Source organism: Alligator sinensis, unplaced genomic scaffold, assembly GCF_000455745.1.
Source record: "Alligator sinensis unplaced genomic scaffold, ASM45574v1 scaffold319_1, whole genome shotgun sequence".
NCBI lineage: Eukaryota > Metazoa > Chordata > Crocodylia > Alligatoridae > Alligator > Alligator sinensis.
Window position 1 is genome coordinate 1,220,341 of NW_005842375.1, and position 17,919 is coordinate 1,238,259.

The window sequence follows — 17,919 nt, forward strand, 5'->3', positions numbered from 1 at the left end:
CCAGGCTCCCCCAGCCAGGTTCTTGTCTAGCCTCTTCTTAAAGATCTCCAAGTTAGGGGAGAGCACTACCTCCCTTGGAAGCCCATTCCGGATTTTGACAACCCTTACTGTAAAGAAGTTCTTCCTGATGCCTAACATAAATCTGCACTCCATCAGTTCGTGCCCATTGTTCCTAGTTAGTCCAAGGGGTACCCTGGTAAATAGGGCATCTCCTATTCCATGCTGTCCAATCCTGATGAATTTGTAGGCGGCCACAAGATCACCTCTCAGCCTTCTCTTAGGGAGGCTGAAGAGATCCAGGGCCCTCAATCTCGCCTCATGAGGTTTTGCCTGCAGGCCCCTAACCATACAAATGGCCCTCCTCTGAACCTTCTCAAGGCTGTCCACATCCTTCTTGAAGTGCAGCGCCCAAAACTGGACACAGTACCCCAACTGGGGCTTTCCCAATGTCACATAAAAAGGAAGTATCACCTCCCTGGACCTGCTTGTGATGCACCTGCTAATGCATGATAAAGTGTGGTTAGCTTTACTGATTGCTTTGTCACATTGACGACTCATGTTCATCTTGGAATCAACAGCGACTTCAAGATCCCTTTCCACTGCTATGCTGCTAAGGTCCTCTCCCAGCCCGTAAATGTACTGGCGATTCCTTCTTCCTAGGTGCAGCACCTTGCATTTGTCCTTACTGAAACTGCATCCTATTCTGTTCTGCCCATTTTTCCAACCTGTCCAGATCCGCCTGCATTCGTTCCCTACCCTCTGGTGTGTTTACTTTACCCCATAATTTGGTGTCATCTGCGAATTTGGACAGAGTGCTTTTCACGCCCTCATTCAAGTCACTGATGAAGACATTGAACAGCACTGGTCCAAGGATTGATCTTTGTGGGACTCCACTGCCCACATCTTTCCAAGTCAATACCAACCCATCCTGGAAATATTGGGAACTCTGTTCTCAGCTTGTGTAACCATCTGATATTTATGCTACCAGGAAATTATGACATATAAAATATATAAATGAAGATTTCCCTCAGAAAATGCAAGCAGTGCCTTTTGTGCTGCCCTGCATTTCAATCCCAGCATGATACATGCACACATGCACACACGCACAAGGGGGTATGGTACACAGGGACATTTTTTACTTTTGCAGTCTGCAGTTTCCCCTTGGGGGGAAAACCAGTTTAACTTTTAGTCTAACCTTAAAAAGGAGACTAGCAAGATCTCTCTCCCATCAATTTTTAAAGTGACATTTAACTTACATTTAACATTATAGATAAGCAATGGACAAACCTTAAGCTTACAGGTTCGGTGCAGAGAAGCAGTCATCTTCACTGCACTGGACCTCGATTCAGTCCTTCAGCCCCATACCCACATTTCATCCTCAAGACCGCCAACAGATGACCTCTCTTTTCTCCAACAGGCTTTTTATGTTCCCACACTGCCACTGCTCCCATTGTTCTTAATCATTGCTTGAGACATGTCCGTCAGCTGCAGTTTTGAGTGGTTGGGGCTGGGACTCATGTTTGTTGTTTATCACTGTCATTAGGAACTATTTTGTTATCATTTGAATGCACAAAGCTAGAGGAATTAAAGGTTGGATTGCACTAACCACCAGAAGCCCTCTTGCCAGCCATGCACCACATGTACCCACCACCTCCATTACCTACGATCCCTTATTTACAGGCTCCGATTCTTGCCTCATCCATCCTCAGTATGACAGAGGTTGGTAATCTCTCAATAGGCAAAACTGCAAAGATTAGTTCAGAGAAACACCCAGCCACCTTGGATCCTTGTGTATAACTGAGGACTAACAACTGTGCAGAAAATAATTCCAGGATGGGTTCTTCAGAGACATTTCTGGTCTTGTCTGCTTCCTCTGGTCAGGCCAAGAACATGTCCAAAACAGCCTCTCTCATTGGATCGTAGTGTTTCAACTTGAGGCCTAAGACAGCAAGGACCCAAGAAAGAAAAAAAATCAAAAGCAAATGGGGAATCTTGATGGTTTTAACCATCATTACTCATTTGGGTTTGCTTAGAGGTTTAGATGAGGGAAGAAGTGAGATCTCCTATGTTCTGAACCAGCTTCTGTCTGCCTAGTTACATACTATGAATGCGCAGCAGTGAGAGGCCCCAGATCCAGACACCCAAGAATTTAGGTGAAGTACAGAATGGGAGGTATAAAACAAGTCTGGGAGAAATACCAAGACTGCCTTTGTCTGCTCCTGTACCACCATGGCACACTGAAGCAAAGCACAAGATCCAAGCACTTCCTGAATCTGGGATTTAGCAGACCCAGGACTTCACAGCTTGGATCCCCATAGTTCATTGAGATTTAAATGTTAAAATCCCACTGCTGTCACATTTAGGGCTCTTGACATCCTCCATCCCTTACTTACAGAAAAAACAAACAGTGGCTTGCTGAAGCCTTTCCCCATATGAATGGCTTTCATTTAATCAGGGAAGTCTATATGGCAACTGGGAACCAAAGAGGGAAGAGTAGTTTGGTTCTCACAACCTGCTGAAACCAAGAATCTAGCTACAACTGAAGCGGGTTCTTACATCTGCTCTCCACCAAACGCACAGCCTTTCCAGCCACTCCCCAGCGACATCTAAGGATCTGGCACATTCAGAAGTAACACACAGAGGCAGTGCTTTGAGGACCAGAGAACAGTGTTTACCCATTGTCTTTCCCCAGTGCAGTGCTCAGCAGTGGAACAATTGTAGTGCAGTCTGCAATTTGACATCTATGTTTGTAGGGCCATGAATTTTCCTGGGAACCACCCCAAAGGACTCTGACCATGTCTTCCCAAACATCATCCTGAGGACATGGTGCAGAAGCTGGCTTAGCCCTGCAGATACATCATGTATTGTTACATGAACACATCGGTGTTCAACGCCAATAAATGCAAGGTTCTCCACCTTGGGAAGAAAAACCCGCAGCATCCTTATAGGCTTGGCAGTGCTATGTTGGCTAGCACTATGGAAGAAAGAGACTTGGGGGTCATCTTTGACCACAAGATGAACATGAGCCTGCAGTGCAATGCTGTGGCTAGTAAAGCGACCAAAACGCTGGCTTGCATCCATAGATGCTTCTCAAGCAAATCCCGGGACGTCATTCTCCCCTTGTACTCGGCCTTAGTGAGGCCGCAGCTGGAGTACTGTGTCCAGTTTTGGGCTCCACAATTCAAAAAGGATGTGGAGAAGCTTGAGAGAGTCCAGAGAAGAGCCACGCGCATGATCAGAGGTCAGGGATGTAGACCCTACGATGACAGGCTGAGAGCCCTGGGGCTCTTTAGCCTGGAAAAGCGCAGGCTCAGGGGTGATCTGATGGCCGCCTATAAGTTTATTGGGGTGACCACCAGTATCTGGGGGAACGTTTGTTCACCAGAGCGCCCCAAGGGATGACGACTAGGTCGAATGGTCATAAACTACTACAAGATCGTTTCAGGCTGGACATAAGGAAGAATTTCTTTACTGTCCGAGCCCCCCAAGGTCTGGAACAGCCTGCCACTGGAGGTGGTTCAAGCGCCTACATTGAACACTTTCAAGAGCAAACTGGATGCTTATCTTGCTGGGATCCTATGACCCCAGCTGACTTCCTGCCCTTTGGGCAGGGGGCTGGACTCGATGATCTTCCGAGGTCCCTTCCAGCCCTAATGTCTATGAAATCTATGTAGAGCACAAACAGCACTGTCCTCTCCAAGAAGTATTTAAATACAGGTTATATAAGAGTGAAGCTCATGATGCGTTAGAGTTACAAGATCCAGGGCTTGGCTGCATACACAGTAAGTGTTTATAAATACAGAATATTGTTATTTATGACTGATTAACCCTTGCTCAAACTTGTTACTTCCATATAGATACTTGCAAGATGCACCTGAAATGGGATGAGTCACTAGGCATGGCCCCAAGGTTTTCAGGGGAGGAAGCAGATCTCCTTCCCATCCCCATGAGGGTGGGCTCATGAAGCAGCAGGGGCCATGGTGATCCACCTTAACCTGCAGTGCTGCTACTCTTGCATATTACAGTTCAGCTCACCTATGCAAGACGTTTCTGCTCAGAGGTCCTCCTTGCTTACTACATGCTTCTTCCTGAGACGTACACCCTTTATACCATCCTACCCTTTATAGCATCCTACACATCCTGCATTGTGCAGCAGTCTCATGGAACCATAAAGTCTGCTGGAAGGCAACTCTACCCAGGGTCCAGCTGATCAGCACAGCACAGCACAGCACAGCACGAGCTCTGCACAACACAACTACCAGTGCCAGCTGGGTCACAGCAGAACCTCTTAAAGTACAATTCTCCACATCATCCTTCCCATAATGAGATAATATATAATTGGTTAATATATAATACACAATTATTAACCTAGAACACCATTTCCAATGCATAATCTACTAACACTGTTGATTAAAATCTAAGCACGTTATATTGTTGTGTGAATAGTTTGCATCCCGAGGAGAAAAGCAATGCTACGGTCTGGCAGTGGCAAGTCCGCTGGTTCTTATGCTGTCTTTTAGGGCTGAGATGTCTCAACCATGGGTGGCTGTTGCTCATCTAAAACCCACTTGAGCAGAACAACAGACTCGGCACCCCTCCTCTTCTCTATGTTCCATGTCTACACAGATTGGACTGCCTGTGATGACAACCACATACACCCATAGTAATACCTCTTGAGACACCCCAGTTGTCTGCTACTGTAGTTTCCTGTTATGAATCCATACTGTCATTTTCATGAAGAAGTAGTAACTCCCAAGACCCCTAGTTGTCTGAAGCTTTATTCTTATGCCTCATCTGTCTCTATATTTAAGTCCCTGGTGACTACCATAATTTTCAAACAGTGAAAGGCATGCTTGTCTTCACTGGAAGATTTATCAGCAGTTGAGAGAATAGGATCAAGAACATTTTGGTTTTAATTAAAGGGTGCTAAATCTGGATCAGAATCCAACCCTCCATCACTTTTCAGCTGGAGTTTTATTTAGACATCATTTTCCCCCTCAACACATTGAGTTAGAAGTAATGGGGACTAGCAGCAATAGGTTTAACCTGCAGTCTATGGCAAACTACTTAGACTCGTACCTACCAAGAGTGCCATACTACAACAGGGGTCAGCAACCCCCAGCACGTGTGCCCAGCATGGCACGCGAGGCCATTTTCCTTGCCACACGTTGGGGCCAGGGAGGCAGCAGCTGGTTTTAGCCTCCCGGCTGCAGCCGGCCCCACCTCTGGGTAGCTGCTGCCAGCTGGAAGCCCGGGCTGCTCCCAGCAGGCAGGTGGGACACTGCAAGCCCTGCTGGGAGCAGCCAAGGCTCCATGGCTATCAGCAGCTACCCAGAGCCAGGGCCAGCTGCAAATATCTGCTGCTTCTCTGCCCCGGCCCCAGCTGCCTCCCAGCCCCAGACCCAGGTCTAGGCTCTGGGGAGGCAGCACATTCCAGCAGTGCTCCCAGCTGTGCTGCCCTCACCGCTTCTGCAAAGCGCTGGAACCCAGCATGGCAAGGCACAGCCGAGGGCGCAGAAAGCTGCCTGCTCCGAGCTCCCTGCTGCCCTGCCACAATTTCCCTGCAGGCAGGGGCAGCAGCGATGGGCATAACCCTGTGTTGCTGACCACGCTGCTCCCGTGCACACAGGGGAAGTGTGGCAGGGCAGCGGGGAGCTCGGAGCAGGCAGCTTTCTCCGCCCCCCCCTGTGCCCTGCCGCACCGGGTTCCAATGCTGCTTTGCAGAAGCATCGAGGGCAGCACAGCAGGGAGCACTGCCGGTATGTACTGCCTCCCCGGGGCCGGGGCCAGGGCGGAGAGGCAGCAAATGTTTGCAGCTGGCCCAGGTTCTGGGTACCTGCTGACAGCCACAGAGCCTGGGCTGGGGGGCAGGGGCAGCAGGGCTGGGGTGCAGGGGCTTTGGATGGGGGGCAAGGGGCACAAGCAGGGCATCCTGCCATGTACCCCCTGCCCTTATTTTGTTTTTCTGGCATGCCGGCACTCCGGCACCTTCCAAGGTAGGCATTGTGGGGTTTTTCGGCACTCTGGCCAAAAAACCTTGCCTACCCCTGTACTACAACAAGTTATTACCAGGAATAGTAAAAATGGATTTGATGTGTATGATCACCTGTTCATCTGTGGAATCTTCTAACAAGGCTCTATCAGAGAAATAGGAAACAAATGATCCTACAGAGTTTTTTTTCCCACCCAGTGTAAATAGATTTATGACTATTTTAATCCAGGATGGAAATGGGAGGAAGACAATTACTCCTATATCGCCGACATAAGCTTGCCTGGCCATGTAAACCTAACACCCCTTAACTTCTTCCACAATATCACTGCTCATTTGAGGTCAATATAAACATCTTTGGCCCTTCTCACAAATGAGTTTCACACATCTAATTCAAGAATTGTCAAATTCCCCCCTTCCCCTTTGCAACCCCGCACCATTTTTCTTTTACATATTTGGTGTCTTCAGACATCTCTTCTAGTAATGAAAGTTCTCTCTTAAATTGATGGTAGAAGCTGGGAATATGATATCATGGCCACCTTGTACTAATAGCTTTAATTATGTTTGCCATATTTCATCCTTGGCAATAGCTCCAGTAATCATAGTTCACATTCTACCCACACGTCCTCCTGGCCTCTCTGTTGGACTGTTTAAAAAATACACATGCACCTGTCACGCTCCTAGTCAAGCTCTGGGCATTCTTCCACTGCAGTTTTGGGAAATGCTCTACAGAATGTGCCTTTAGCCTCCCAGGCCTGTATTCCCTTTATAAATTATAGTTTTGTAGCTGAAAAAGAAAATAATCTCTGTTCTTGAGCGGGAAGCCTTTTGGCAATGTCAATAAGTCATTTATGTTCAGTTGCTTTTAATACTGGCCTCCCATAAATAGAAAAAAAAACCTGTTCCCATCCATGAACTAAGGCCAAAGTCTCCTCCTCTATGTGAGTATATTGGCTTTCTGGTTTTGGTAGTTTACATGACAAAAAAGCTACTGGCCTCCAATCTGAACATAACCTTCTAAAAAGACTGTGCCAAGACCCTTCTTGGAACCATGTGCAGACAACTTAGTTTTGCACTGTGAGGACTACAGACCTCTTTAATCAATCCCTTCAGTTTCTCAACTTCTTTAAGATTTGTATCTCATGTCCATTAGACTTCATTGCATGGGACGCACTAAGGTTGCCAGCTGAAGTGGTTAGATTAGGTATAAATTGCCCTGCACCATTCACCATTTCAAGAAATCTGTTGCTCCCCTTCCTTTCCTGGTGGGACAGGCATGTCGACAACGACCTCATTCTTACTGTAAAGTGCCAGTATACCTTGCTGTGTTAGTTTCTGGCCCATGCAAGCTATTTCTGTTATGCAGAATTTACAGTTTTGGGTGCTGAACATTAGCTCAGCAGCTCTGGTGCTTTTGAAAGCTGCTCAGGACCCCAAGTCACACCGCAGGATTGTTTTGCCCCAGATCAAACTCATCATCCATGTAAGCCTCCTGCCTGGTATATTAACCAATGTTTTTTGTTGTACTTACAGGTGAAACATGTATACTAACCAATATTTTTTGTTGTACTTACAGGTGAAATGCACCAGATGCAGCAATTACAGGCTGAGAAACCATGTGTGTTAATGTGAACTCTGCCCTTTTTTTCATCTCAGTCTGTTGATTCCTAGAACAATGATCCTATGCAGATACTCCTTTAGCTTTCCCCTAGGGTGATGGCAACTTTCTTAAGGATGTCAGTTATAGGATAGCAGGGCTCTTTCATCAGTCTGCTGTTGAGTTTCCATATGTCCCCTGGAAGAAGTCCTCAGACACTTCAAGAATTTTCAGGGGCTATCCCACCCTAAGTGCACCCTTTTGATGAGCCAATGAATGGCTTGATGCATTTTTAACCTGATAATGGGCACTTTGTTCCCACTGGTAGTGTTACAAATTGTATCTTTTCTAAATATATTTGCTCATATATATAGTTCATATATTTCTTTATTACTTTATTTCTATATTACTACAGGGGTGTCAAACTTGCATCAGGCCATCAACAAGATCCGAACTGTGTGGCTCCCCCCAGGCTAGATCTGTGGTGGGTCTGGGGGCAGCAGTGAGGGGGACAGAGATGGCAGAGGGTACAAAGGCAGTGGTGAGTGGACCACTAGTGGTAGGAGTCCAGTAGCGGGGGTCCAGCAGGCACAGGGCGAGTAAGGGATTTATCTCCACAATCTTTTCTCGCTCCATTCAGGGTCCACAGGCTGGATGGGAGGGCTTTGTGGGTCAGATCTGGCCCATAGGCCATATTTTTGACATCCCTCCTTTACTGGATTCACACTGAACCCCCCCTCCCCCCCCACCCGTTTTACCCTTTTCACTTCTACTGTTTACAGATACAGGATGCAGAATTTTTTTAACCTGATCTGGTTGTTTACCATGTTTACCCAGAGTTTCAACTCAGTCAGGACATTTCACTGCTCCATTTTTCTACTCAAGGCATTTTCTTAGTCATACTCATGGGCCCAGTGTTATTCAGGGATCTATCAGAGCACTTCATTGACATTTCTAAACTAAACCTTTCCAAAATTTTTGTTTAACAAAAAGAAAATATTTCAAATTTTCATCCCAAGCTGGAAGGGAAACAAGGGTGCAAATGTTCGCATTTTCCAAAGACAGATTCTGGATTTTACTCAGCTCTACATTTAGATCAACTCCTGGATAGCAGTTTTGCAGGCCCAAATAATTACAAGTGCTCTCTGTGTCATTTGGAAACCCATCTCTGATTTGCAGGTGAAAATAGGCTATTAAACATCTAAAATGACATCATTTGAAGCCACAATTATTTGAACCTAGAGAAAATCAGGTGGCAGAATGCCACATTCCTACATACACTGACGTGCATGTATTCACACACAGCTGCAAAGAGATGTTTCAAACAAATTAATTCCTAGAGTGCACGTCCTTGTGGAAACTTAATTCTGCATCCTAAAAGGCCCAACCGCCTTAGTAACAATGACTGGAGATTGCAGCAAAGTGCTTGAAAATAGCTACAATTAGCTGGCTTTTCCCGGGCTTTGGCAGCTGGAGAGGCTCTGACAGCTGTTTGAAAACCTTCCCTCAGTGGGGTAAGCAAGCTGCTGGGTCCTCTGAAGAGATCTAATCAGTGCTATCGAACCGTGCTGCACCTGTGCCCTCATGGCATGAGTCCTGCTGCCTCCCGTAGCCCTCACCTCCTGGAGAGCCCTTGCACTGTAAAGGAGAACACCTTGGGGGAAACCCCTACTCATTTACCACCCCTGCCAGAGGGCTGGCTGCTGGTCTTCCCAAGGTACTCAGATACACAAGGGGAGAAATCTAGGAGGGGAAGGAAGGCTCTAAAAATGACGAGGACCTCATTTGGGAAGGGGTTCAGGAAGACAGTGGGAGCTCATGCACTGTCACTCAGGGAGAAAGACTGTTCCCTGCAATGTGGTATGTGAGGAACCAGGTTCTTCTGTCAGCCCAGTGCCTCCAGCAGAGCTCCTATGACACCCACTGATGCACATGGAGAATCAGACCCATTGTGCATACAGACATCAGGATTGTCAGTCGCAGTTCCATACTGTGCATATATTGTTGCTATAAGTAGCAGGCCCTTGAACTCGGCAATCTTGAGCTTTCCTAACAGAAACATCCATCCTTTAAGCTGAGGAGGGTTTTATTGGCTCTCAGCAGATTCATTGCTTTTATCATCTGTGAGCCCCCAGCCACGAAGAGTGACACAAGCATGAAAAGCAATGGAGACCCACAGTAACGCACGTACTTCATGAGTAATAGATAATACAGAGCATGGGGTAGACTCCAGCATCCAAACAAATGACAGGAAGGTAAATCTAGGTTTTAAAATGTGGAAAGAAGAATGCATTGCAGCCAAGCAGTGGGATTTAAGTCTGTATGCTGCCTGCCGTTTGAAAAGTCCCTGTGTTTGCAGTAAATGCCCTGAATTTTCTTGCCACATTTGTGCTCCAAGCTGCAACCACCAACAGCCACACATGGAACATACCATTCACCTGCTGTCTGGTGCTCCTAGAAAATATGGTTCCCAAATGGTGTTTTTGCAGTCTGCTTTCCTGTCCAGAGTTCAAGCAGCAGAACTGCCTCCAGGTAGGACTGAGCAAAACTACCTTGGACAAAGGAAGAACCAATCCAAACTTCCACTTGGAATAAAACAGCATTCCAGACCCATCTAGGCCCTTCGCCCAATGCAACTCACAGTGTCTACAAGTAATTCTGCCCATTTTCTTTCCATGTGCACTCCAATGTCTTGCGCTATTATTCACACATGGCAACATAACTTTTTCCTGCAGACATACTAATCACATGGTTCACACACACTCCTTTAGGTTACACCATATGCTTTTCTCCTACACAGTAGCAGTGAAGGTACCCTTCTGCTAAATTCTGAGCATGAGTGAGTCTGCCATGCTTTAGTACAGGCGGATGGAGCCAACCTGGCAAGAAAGACCAGTCAAATTCAGACTGGGATATTCCCAAAAAATCCCCATTAAACTGTTGCAGAAAAGTGTGTTCAGCTAAACAAGAAACTTCATGGAACTGTTCCTTGATAAATGCTGTATCCCAGAGTGCACGGTGGCTAGGAGACTGCCAGGCTTATCTCATTAGGAAGCAAAACCATGGAGTGTTTTCATAGGTACAGTCCAGCCACGAATCTCTGGTCCCTAGAGAATCATCAAGGCATGAAGAACCAGCACAACAACATTTCTGAAAAGTCAGGTTGTCCTTTCAGAATCTGGGTTTTGATGGTTTTGTGCCAATTTTTCTTCCTGTTCATTGACATTTTCTAGAGGATGACAAGTGAGAGCTTTGACTGGCTCTAATCCTAATGCAGTATTTAAAAAAGATAAATGGTAGGCCCCTTCTTGTTTTCTTGTAAGGAACTTACCCTGGCAAGTCTATGCATCAGAAGTGACTGGATTACATTAATATGCAGCAGCTGTGATGAAATGGCACTGCTGGAAGCTCTCCTCTGCCAGAGAGACCTTGCTCTTCGAGTCAGGCTCAACTTACAACCAACTACTTGCACACTTCTGTGTTACTGCTTGCTGCACTCTACTTGAGGGGCACAGCAGATTAATAAGGAACTTGGAAATAGTTCCATCCAGTATGGAAGGCACAGGGTAAGTTACAAGGAGGCATTATTAGCTGGTGGCCCCTAAGTCCCCACAGAGACCATCATAAAACATTAATTTGGTGAATCCAGCTTCCCTGTCTTAATTAGTAAGCAGCATGTCCCAAAACTCCATAGAAGTGAGAGGCTCCCCCACCAATCGCTTTTTTCTGGGTGCTATGAAATACAGGTACTCAACTTGTCAGACAGACATCTTCCAGGATGACAGAAAAGATGGAGATAGGGTCCATGAATTAAGAGTGATTTGTGAAGGTTCTTCTCTGCACCCCCCAGTCTTTTCCTTTTGCTCCTTCTCTTGCCTGTTGGAAGAGGATTTCTAAACCAGGGCATGTTGGATTAGTGAGACTCTGACAGAAACCAGAGATGGGAAGATTACTAATGGGAGCCTTTAATGTCACATCTTGGGCTCTCGTTTATCTGAGCAAAGATTGAACTAGTCCTGTTCTCACTAACCTAACATCAAGAGTGCAGACTTCATCCCACAGGACTTTTCTGAGTGCGATACATTGTCTGTGGGAATCACATCATCCACCAGGGAAATGCAGCCAGAACACAAGATGAAGTGGCTGTTTCCCAGCATGCAGCAGCACTCCAGTATTTGAATCAGGGAAGGGAAGATTAATTCAGAAATTTAAGGGCAAATGCCTTGAAGGGAAAATGTGGGCATGAAGTCCAAAATGCACTGTCTACATTGAAACTGAACCAGAATGGCCAACTTGCACCTGGGCTTTCCAGTCTTTCTTTTGATAGCATTTTCATAACAAAATGTTTAAAACCAGTCCTTTGTTTCTTCAAGGAAAGAAGAGTCCCTAACCCACACCATGATAAAATCTTTGTTTGCCAAAAAGCCAGTTTACTGTACTGTTTGAAAGCAAATAGCATATGGAAATCTACATATCAGTAAGGCATAATAATAATAATAACCATCACCACCACCAGATTTAAGAACTTCAATTTTGTGGGGAAACAGAAAAAACAAATCAACAGTTTTGTATTAAGTAAGTGCATAAGAATCTCATTTTGTTGATAAAACCCTTCTTGTTAGATAATTTTTAACTGACTCTTATCAGCATCTCTACTCAAGTCAGAGCTGATTTCAGATTACAAACTCTCGGGAAGGCACCGTTTTAGCTGGTGGCTACAGAGTACTTAGCACACTGCTGGGCGCTGAAAAACACATCAAATAAAAACTGTTACAAGGAGCATCCTAGGGTCATTTTTCTATCTCAAAAAATAAAGGACATTCCCAGCACAGGAACCCTTAAACCCATGCTGAAGAAGTAACTCAAAGTCAGTAATAGCAGCTCATCAAATACCTTCAGTACCTTGTTTCCCCTTACTCTGCATCTCATAGCAAGCATCCTCTTGCAACCCTTGACATACGTTTCAAGTTCTCCCTAGAAGCCGTGTTAGATCTTGCACCATGCACCAAGCGTAATCTACACTGTTAGTTACTACAGTTGGCAAATCTATGAGATTACAGTGTGTAAACTCCCAAGTATGAGGATCTGGACTGAGTTGGCCTGCATCTCTGACTGGGGAGTGACTTATTAGAAGCAGTCTTGAAAGGTCATTCTGTTAGATGAGTGGTGCTCCATCTTTCGGTACCATAGGCCAGATGAGAGATGCAAGGCCAGTCCATGGGCTGGATCAGACCCCATGTGCTCGGACTGGATTCTAGGGTCCTTGTGCTACCTCTGCCTAGCCCTGCATGCCTGATCCAGTGTCCAAGGCCATGGCCTCCAGGGTTCCCCACAAACCTGTAAGGAGCCCTATAGGTCAGCTGACACAGTGCCAGGGGCTGGATTTGGCCCACAGGGCAGGAGTTGAGCACCCCTGATTTAGATCAGCGGGCCCAAAATTGAGATCTGTAGACTACCAGTAACATAGAGCTGTTGGTGGTGATCTGGGGAGACCACAAGGAATCTGTTTTTTTTCAGTTAGGTCTGAGGATGCACGTGTAACTCACTGGTAAGATGATACCCATGATCTGAATAAATATACCTGGAAAGTCATGAAGCAGCACTAATTATGTACAAGTTGGGAGAGAGAGTAGTAAAGGGAACACTTCCAAAACAATTCTGGCAACTAAGTACATAAGATGCACTATGTTAAAGTCTGGGACTGACTGCATACACATGCAAACATGCACAGAGATACACACACATGTATCAGTGGCTAGTAATATGTTGGGTTTGTAGCAAATGATGACAAAATGGAAGACCAACAAGTTCAACAAATGTGCCTGGTATGTGAAACATGGAAGGGAGGGGAGGGGACAAGGGGGACAATGCAGTAGTAAAGCAACGTACTGTAGAAACACAATCAAGAAACCAGACAAAACCTATGACGGCTGATTTATGCTGGACTATGCACGGACAGGCATACTCACAGTGTTGATTGTGACAAGTGGCCTAATATGCATATACCAGTTTTATGAGCCATCTATCTTCTCTTCAGTCAGGAAAGAGCCTAGATATTATAATCTAGCTAGTGTTCATGCAGGCACCGAGCTTCCCATGCAAAAAGAAGGGCATGAAAATATTTTAAATGTCCTAAAATCTCCATGCTTCAGCAATTTCTTCTGAGACTCCCTCTATGAAAAAGCTTGTGCAATCCACTCAGGAGATGGACACAATGTTCACATTACTCCAATCCAACAGTATGATTGATGTAAGGAAGCATGAGGGGATTGGTTAGTTTGTGAACAATTGATGGGCTGAAAGGAATTCCCTGAGGAATTAATAAGATCGAAAAAAAATGTGAGCCTGTTTAAAGATATGTTAAGGAGAGAGAAGGCCTGAGCAAGCTAAGCAAATCTGGTCTTTGACAGATTATTTAATATCCTGTGACTCTAGCCTATTCACTGGAAATTGACTGGACAGGTGCTATTCTCTTAAAATGCATTAAGGATAAGACTGGTATTTTCCCTGACCATGTTCCAAGGAGGTCTGTGCTAAAGATGGGTCATTCCTCAGAAGTGATCAAAGTTTCTGGGAGCTGAGCAGATACAGTCAGGGTGCGGTTCCAGGCAGATGCCCAAGTCACTAACTATGGCAGATACTGTATCTTTGGAAATTCTGGCACACTGCACTGATGTATGTGATACACTCACTGCCTAGGTCCCAATGCCCAGCTGAGTGGGGCTAATCTGAATCTTTAATCAAATGGAGGGTTCTAAATAGCAATCTTAGATCCTCCTGTCACATGGACACATCATCTACAGACTGTTCCTGTGACAGCACAAGGTCCTGAGCAGATCTGACACAAGAAATTTAAATCAGTGGGGACACAAGAATGGACCCATCCAAGTCGGTGTGTATTAGCAGAGCAAAATGGTCAGCACAGAACAAGCTGGATATTTAGATCTGATAGGTTTGGATATGGAAGCAAAGTACAATCCCCAAAGCAATTCTAAAAATGGCCAAAAGGGCAAACTCACATTTCACTATGACTTGGCATGGCTCCCTCCAGTCAATAGAGGTGCAGCTGAACTATACCAGGGGAGGGGCTTCCCATATGTATTCAATATCCAGCATGACAATCATGCAAGTAGGTCGAAGATCATCAGGGATACAGAGGCACATCTTCAGATAAAAGACATCCTACAAATTAAAGGGGCTGAGATATATTCACTCAGCTACATCATAAGTGGATGCCCATATTTTCAGAAGTCCTAGGACTGTTTTCACTATACATTTTTTTCTTATTTCACAGACACACTGACTATTTACTTCAACTGGATATTTAAGGCATCAGTTCCCACCTGCATGGTTTTTTCCAGCATGATACCCCTTTATAAAGCAACAGGACACAGAGGCACAAACTTACAGAAAGATGTTTACTGCAAAAGTGGTGATATATCTGGTTCATTGGGAATGACTTTAGAGTCAACATAACTAGATCTTTTTCAACACACCTCCTCTCCTTAGGAGACTTCTGTGGTCCATTGGAATGAGGAGTGAGGAAGCTGGTCTTATTCTAGAAACAGCAGGTAAGAAGGGTTTACTGTAGTAAGCTAATTTGTGTTTCTGAAGGTAGGAACTGTGCTTATGATCTAGGTAGGCATGGCCCCAAACCTATATAGTGCTACTTGCTTGCCTCAGCAGTTCGTTGTCCTGGGTTGTGGGTGTTCTATTTCATGGATGTGTGACTAGCCCAACCTGTCCCACTACTTTGGACCCCTGACTAAGGCATCTTGTGAACTTCTTGCTGAAAACCACAGCAAGATACCAAAAGCCTTCCAGGCTACTTTCAAGAGGGAACCCTTATTCTGGAGATGCTTAACTCCAGCCTGTGTTGGTTTCAACCCCTTTTGCTCTGGCTGGTATCATGGAGCATAACCTGGGCTTGCAGCAGCAGTGTTAAACTTTGGTATGGTTCTGCATCCGGCCATTGTGATGAATTAGCCAGAGATTCAGGCATTTCATGCAGCTGCCTTTCCCTCTGCCAGCATGACAATGTGATTAATTTTCAGCACCGATTAAGCTCATTTATCACACCCACGTGACTGCCATGTAGCCTGAGGGGTTGGGGGAGATCATATGGGAAGGTAGCAGGGGAAAAAGAAATACAAGAAAGGCAGGAGGCAACCAAGGAGAGGAGGAAGCCAAGCTCAGGGCATCGACCAGGAACATGGTTTGCCACATTAGAGTACAGTGATCTATGTTGAAGAGAAAAGGCCCAGTGTGGGCAGGGAGTTTTTCTGTATGCTAGGCACACATGGAGGACACTGGGGCGAGCAGTAAGAAGATTTGGGTGAGGAAAGCCCTGAGCTGAATATACTACACTCAGAGTCAATTTTTCCACCACCACTGCATGCTGCACTCCCTGTATCTCTCTCTCGCTTCCCCAGCACTTCCTTTCCCAGCCTCTTAATTCTTCTGCCTCGCATTCTCTTCACTTCCCTTTTCGTTCTTTGCAAACTATCCTACTCTTTAAACACACTGGTTTCTTCTCCCAGACTTCCTGGAGACTGAGTTCAAGAGCTTGCTGCCCTGGCTAAGGATTCTCTTGAACAGCTCCTCAGACCTGAGGACTGCTTCCTATTTATTTACAACTGTTTCCTATGTATTTATTCCGCAACTTGCTGAATAACTGTTTCCTATTTATTCATTCAGCAACTCGCTAACAAGTTTGCAGAAGCTCTGGAGGAGGAGTTGGATTCTATTCCCATGCCAGATATGCTTACCTGGGGAAGTCAATGGAGCTGCACAAGGCGCATTTGGCCTCGTGTGTGTAGGAAGGTTATAGATTTATTGAACCTGAGATTAAAGACCTCAGAAGAGTCAAATGACAGATACTGTGAGCATAATAAAGGCTTTACCCCAGTGTCCCTGAGGAATCTTCATAAGAGGTAGGTTCTCAAAGTTAGTTCAAGCTTGATCTTTGGGGTTCAAATCTCAATCCTGACATGGAAAGATCATCCATTCAGACTGTATATTTGTTTGCAAACTGGAGTGTCTCCATACAGCTTTGCTAAAGCCAATCCCAACCCAATGAAGCTGTTAGAACTGCAGTAGATGGCTTTTCAAACAAGCACCAGCTCTCTGATTTGGAGGGAGTCTGCAGTTGTCTGGAGTTTCTGGCTTTTGGCTCAGCCCTTCATTCAAATCAGCCTCTATGCAATTTGGCCATACTGGGTTCTGTCTTTGGTTGTGTTCCATTTCTGCTCTCAGAGTTGTTCCATGTACCACAGGGATACGTACACCACCTCTGGAAGATCTATACCGATGAGGAGTCTTTGGCTTCCTTCTAACTTTTGGTCTGGTACCAATGGGAAGAGCTATCAAATTGGCTCCTCCCAGCCAACTGCTTGTGATTCACATACAGACCTAAAATTCTGAGTTCTGATTTGATATGCCACAGATTGTGTGAAACCTTGGATTACTGCACTGGAAGCTATCTTCATAGGTTGTAATTAAATCTACACTCAGTGGCACCTAGAATAGGGGGAAGGAGAATTTTGTCATTAAACATTCTACCTCACTATTGCTGGATTAACAGGTCTAGCACCCAGGTCTGGGCCAATGGCAAGAAGGTTTCCATCAAGTTCACTGGTGGCCACATGGGTAGTGGAAAAGGCATAGTGAGCTACTGTAAGACTGCTTTGGCCAACTATAAGTCTGCTGAAGAACTGGTTTCTTAAAAAAAAAACCCAAAACAACCAGCAAGTGCACCTTGGGGAAGGCCTTTGCTCAGCCAGGAGCTAAGCAGTTTGAACAAATGGCAGGAGCTGTTTACATGACAACTTTTACTGGGTGACTTAACAGCAGGACACTGAAAGACTCAGGCTTACAAAGCTGAAAGGGATCACAGAGATCATCTAATGCAAACTGGAGGTGATGCTATTGCACTGTTTTTTTTTCTGTAGTTATAAACTATCTTCACTTCTCCCACCCTCTTCTTCTCTTAGATGCTTTACCCCTTCACTGCTCCCATCAGCACTTCACCAGTGTCTGCACCTTCCAGCTTCTGCTGTCTCATACAACTTCACTCAATTCCCCAGCCCTCCAAACCCTTCAGCAATTCAGAAGCTCTTAAGACACCAGATTTAGGTACTACTTGCGCAAGAACAAATTCTCCAGTTACTCAAGTATTTCCAACTCACTCTTCATTTTGTCATGGTGCTAGGAAAACAGGATCTTCTGTGGAAGCCTCTTGAATAGGCTGAAGATGGTATGATGGCTACAAACTATTGGCTATGGAGGGTTTGTGGTTTTTAAATGGGTCACATGGGCCACATGTAGCTATGCT

At 45.4% G+C, this 17,919-nt stretch overlaps 1 protein-coding gene across 1 annotated transcript in view; it reads right to left on the minus strand.

The window, feature by feature from the left end:
- LINGO1 (leucine rich repeat and Ig domain containing 1) overlaps positions 1 to 17,919 on the minus strand; it is a 285,485-nt gene that overhangs the window by 259,494 nt on the left and 8,072 nt on the right. The window lies entirely within an intron of this gene.